We start from the raw sequence: 5,629 nt of genomic DNA, 5'->3' as shown, positions 1-5,629 counted from the left end.
GCTGAAAGCAAAACTGAGAAACACAGACTCTCGTGAGGTCGGTGTGGACTTGTTGGGACAAAGGGCCTGTTTCCACGCTGTAGGGATTCTATGATTCTATGACATTAGGGAAGTCAGAAGATAAATGGAGGTCAGAGTTCATGGTCTGCAGTTATTGAACTCATAGTTGAGTCGAAGAGGCTGGAAAGTTTCTAAATGGAATATGAGGTATTTGTTCCTCCAGATTGCGTTGGGTTTCACTGTGGCCACTGCAACAGGCCCTAGGACAGAAAGGTGAGGACGAGAGAAAGGTGGTGGATTGAAGCAAACAAGCAACTGGAAGGTCAGGGTCATACGTGTTGGACTGAGCAGAGGTGTTACTCAAAGCGGTCACCCAGTTTGTGTTTGGTCTTGCAATGCAGAGAATCAAGATAAGAAGGAATAAGCTCAGTGGGGCTGGAGTAAGCTGCAATGCTAGGTCTGCCAGGACAATCTTGTTTGTGACTTTTGAGAAAGTAATGCACCTGGGGAGCTGATGGGGTGTGAAGCTATGCAGGTGAGATTTCCCGGGGACATAGGAAGCAAATGCCTTGATGTTCAGATATGGGGTCATGGTCCAGGGAGAGTCAGAAAGAAGTGTCCAAGATTTTGCACTCAGCCTCTGCAAGGGGGAGATTGATACGCCCGATGATAACATTTAGACCTGGCATTGTAACATTTGGTAAAAACCAGGGAACATTTACTCAAACTTGTGATTCTTGAATCTGTAGTAATGATGATGCTTACTCTTATCATTTAGGAAAAATGACTCCCCAGTGGTTGATCCAGCCAGCAACTGAGGTTTACAGATCCAGATAGTGGCAGGTTGGATCCGTATTGTATACACATAGTGAATTGATCCCACCACAATGGCCACAATTAACCCTGTGTCTTGGGTTAAGGAGGAGGAAATGGCCCAGAATCGAGTCCCTTGCTTGTTGGGAACAGCTCCTGCTGAGTGTGCTTTTCACTGGATGGCGGATGAGGACAGCAGGGGTCTGGATCACCCTCTTTCAGGGTTGAATCATCTGCCCACACTCACTGCCACAGCCTCCACAAGATTAATAGCCACTAAGGCAAGTTTCTGGTGCTTCTGAAATTGTAATTCAGCAAAACAAAAATCATGCTTGGAAAGGGGGGAAAGCAACTCAATTTTTTCGAGGCATAAAACAAAGATGGAAATGAAAAATCATTTTCCACACTTGCCAATTCCAAGTTGTCCAGTCCTATATGATGATCAAAATGATTGTAATGTGTTAGAAACCTAATACTGCATTCAATGCTAGATCAAAATAACAGTCTAAATACTGGCAATTTGTTTCATTTCACAATTCATTGTCATAAGTTAAAGCAATAGAACATTTTCCTAGTTTTATTGCATGCCCTCATCTTCAGAAAGCTGCAAATAACACTGAATGATTTTGTTAATAAAGTGAAATGAAGGTTTCATTGGATTGTGCCTGCCGTAGTTCAGTTATAAGCCTCTGTTCTGCTGTACGTGCCCTTACCGTAATGAAGCTGGGAAAAGTAGAACTGCCAGTTTAGAAAGCAGTGTGTGTGGAAATAGCTTCTCAGTGCCTCTGCTGCACTCCCTTGGGTCAGAAGCTGGTTACCATGGATACACTGATTTTGTGCAGCTAATGGAAGGGATGTCTGTAGCTTTGGAAACCTAGGGACTGCCTGGTCTTTAATAATAAGGGGGAATTACAGTTTCATGATGTTTTAAAATTATGGACAACGGAGTAGTTTTTTGGGGGGAATGTCAATGCACATAAAATTGTGCTATATTTGAGAATCATTTTTTTCTCTGCTAAGTTTCTGCTCGAACATACTTGCAATTATGCCCAGAAGCGGCATTTCACTGAACAGAATCTGCATTGCGAGGCTATGGAGTCTTAGGTTCATTTAGATTTGCATTCCCCTGTCTGCTTAATTAGGACTTTGTCTTTGCAGCAGTGCAGGAGGGGTGACAATGCAGCGCTGCTAATCCAACGCTTTTAATTATTTAGAATGTAACATTTGATTTCATCCAGAATTGTCCTGCTTTTTAATAAAGATGTATCACACTATGCATGTAGGTCATTGCAATACATTTAAAAATGTTGGAAATACCAGAAAAAGAAGATGGTATATAAAAGAGGAAAAGAGAGAGAGATCAATAGTTTATCAGGAACAGATTTATTTAGAGGATGCAATGCCATAGTCTAATGGTACACTGTCCAGATTATTCTGACCTTTTCTTGAGGCAAATTGTTTGATTTATTTGCCTTTCCCACCCTCTGATATCGCACAACTTTCCTGGCTATGTTGGCAGAATAGAGACACACTCCCAATTCTGCACGAATGCTGTTTTCTCGTTTCTGGAAAAAGAACACAGCAGTGGCCTGAGATGACTGGCTGTGTGAATTTCCTTCCCTCTCTGTTAAAAAGGTGCTGGCTGCATCTATAGCACAGCTTGTATCGAAAGAGAATTCTGGAGGTAAACTCAAAACTTATACTATCGATCCAGATTTATTTTTTGTTCAATAGCATTTTACTATTTCTTCAAAAACCATTATTTTGAAAAGCATTTTAATTCCTGATATATCACCAACGTTGGCATTATTCCTTTGCACAGCTGAATCAGTGCTATGATCCTGTTATTTTCTTGTTTCATCAAGTCTATGACTCCAGTCTGGTGACTGCACTTGACCTTACTATGGACCAATTAACAGGTCAATAGGAGGCAAATATTGTGGAAATTCTGGTGTTGAAAACCATTCCACTAGCTCCTCCTTGTTGTATATGAAACTGGTTAGACCACAGCTGGAATACTGTGTACAGTGTTGAGCCCGTTGTCTTAGGGAAGATATACTGGCATTGGAGGCAATCCAGAGCAGGTTCATTAAGCAGGCACAGAGGTATTATCTTGTGAGCAGATGTTGGGTAAATTTGACCTATACTCAGAGGAATATAGAAGAAGGAGAGACGGCCATATTGAAACATACAAGATACCTAGACCACTTAACATGGTAGAGGTGGAGAGGATGTTTCCCCTTGTGGGAGAATCTAGGACCAGAGGGCATAATCTCAGAATAAGGGGTTGCATATTTAGGATAGAGATGAGGAGGAATTTCTTCTCTCGGACAGTAGTGAATCAGTGGAGTTCTTTACCATAGAAGGCTGTAGTGGCTGGGTCATTATGTATATTCAAGGCTAAGATTTTTAATCAGTAAGGGAATCAGCAGAAATGGGGAAATAGCAGGAAAGTGGAGTTGAGGATTATCAGATTGGCCATGATTTGATTGAATTGTGGAGTAGACTCAATCGGTTGAATGACCTACTTCTGCTCCAATGCCTTATGATGTGGAGGTGCCAGTGTTAGACTAGGGTGGACAAGGTCAGAAATCACACGACACCAGGTTATAGTCCAACAGGTCATTTTGAAAACACAAGCTTTCAGAGCCTCACTCCTTCTTCAGGTGTTAGTGAGAGAGGTAGTATCTGACACAGAATTTATGAGTAAAAGATCAAAGGATCGCACCACTGATGAAGATATATTAAACAAACCTAAGATGCTGTTAAATCTTTAATCAGTTAGAAGGTTTTAATTAATTAATATGCAGATGTGAATCCCCAAATTCCTTTCAAGTCACTGTCCTGAGAAAACTAAAGGTTTTATCAGTGTAAAGAAGAGGTGACATTTTTTAGGTCAGACAATGTATGTTAGGTGTGAGGCCTTGTTTAGAATCTGTTTGTGTTTGGGTTTGGAGTCAGACTAATTTTATTTCTAAAGTACGAATTTATACAATGCCATATTGACTGACTGTCTATAAATTGTATGTTTTTTGAACAAAATAGAATGTATCTGCAAATAGAAATTCTCCCCATAGATTCACGTGTATGTGTGTGTGTGTGTGCGCGCGCGCGTGTGCGTGTGTGTGTCTGAGGGAGAGAGAAAGAAAGAGTGTGTGTGTGTTTGTGTGTATGTGTGTGTGTGAGAGGAGGAGAGAGAGTGTGTGTGTATGTGTGTGTGTGTGTGTGTGTATACGTGTGAGATAGACACAATGTGTGTATGAGAGAGGATCTGTGCGAGAGAGTGTGTGTATGTTTATTTGTGTGTGCACGTGTGCGTGTGTGTCTGTGTGTGAGTGTGTGTGTATGTATGTGTGTGTGAGTGTATGTGTGAGAGTGTATAGTGTAGTGGGGTCACGTGTAGTGCGACATGAACCCAGGATCCCGGTTGAGGCCGTCCTCATGGATACCGCACTTGGCTGTTAGCCTCTGCTTGGCGACTCTGCGTTGTGATGTATCCTGAAGCCTACCTTGGAGCTCATTTACCCAAAGATCTGAGGCCAAATGCCCTTGCCCACTGGGAGAGAACATCCCTGTTTGGCGATTATTGAAGAAGTAGGGCTCTGAAAGCTTGTGTTTTTAACTAAACCTGTTGGACAAAAAAAAACCAAAAGAACTGTGGATGCTGTAAATCAGGAATAAAAACAGAAGTTGCAGATCTGGGTTCTGAGGAAGGATCACCGGACCCGAAACGTTAGCTCAGATTTTTTCTTCGCAAATGCTGCCAGACCTGCTGAGATTTTCCAGCAACTTCTGTTTTTGTCCCTTTTGGACTATAACCTGGTGTCGTGTGATTTCTGACCAATGTCTTATAGTCTTATTGCTCCGATATCAGGAACTTTCTCTAGGTTGCTAGAACTTAGCTTCAGCAAGAATTCTTCTTTGTGAATCTTCAAGCAGAGACATGGAATTTCCAGGTTTCTCCTGACTTTGCAGCTTCATCCAACCTTCCCCTCACCCTTTTCACTAATATAACTCCAGTGGCTGAAGAAAATTATATCTTAGTAATGTTGGTATCATTATCAAATAATGTATTGTTAAACTTTAATATCAATACAAATACAAAATTAGTTGGTTTTCACTCAGAAATATCTACAGAAATAGTAAAAAAAAACTAGCATTTATTTGGTACCTTTCAGAACTGATGGATGTCACAAATTGCTTTACAGCCAACAAAGTGTAGTGACTGTTGTGAGAAATGTAGCAGTTAGTTTATATATAGAAATATAGCAGTTAGTTTATAGATAGAAATATAGCAGTTAGTTTATAGAGAGCAAGGTGATAACAACCAGATAATTTGTTTTTGTGGTACTGATTGAAGATAAAAATTGGGTCAATTGGCTTTTTTTTAATGCTATAGTTTTTTAAGTTCCATCTAAATGGATGATAGCTTTGACAGTGCAGCACTCCCTAAGTATTGCACTGAAGGGTCAGCTTTGAATTCTATGCTCTTAACTCCCACAGTGGGATTTGAACCCAGAGCCTTCTGACACAGAGATAATGTACTGCAGACTGAGCCATAGTTGTCACCACTTGATGCGGTTTGCTAAAACAAATGAGTTGATAACCAACTTTGCTGATTCAAACATTACTAATTTTAGAGTCTGATATTGGACCCATTTTCACAGCAACATTAGGACCTAATGTTTGATTCACTGTAGTTACTATTGCTGGACTATACAAGATGGAAATGTTCTAAATATCTCTGTTAACTTCAAGTGAAACAGAATCTTTTGGAAAGAGGGATGGAGACCCTTCTGCTTGGAAACAGATCCAA

Source organism: Rhincodon typus, chromosome 6 (assembly GCF_021869965.1).
Source record: "Rhincodon typus isolate 14 chromosome 6, sRhiTyp1.1, whole genome shotgun sequence".
Lineage (NCBI taxonomy): Eukaryota > Metazoa > Chordata > Chondrichthyes > Orectolobiformes > Rhincodontidae > Rhincodon > Rhincodon typus.
Note: the sequence above shows the minus strand (reverse complement) of the source record.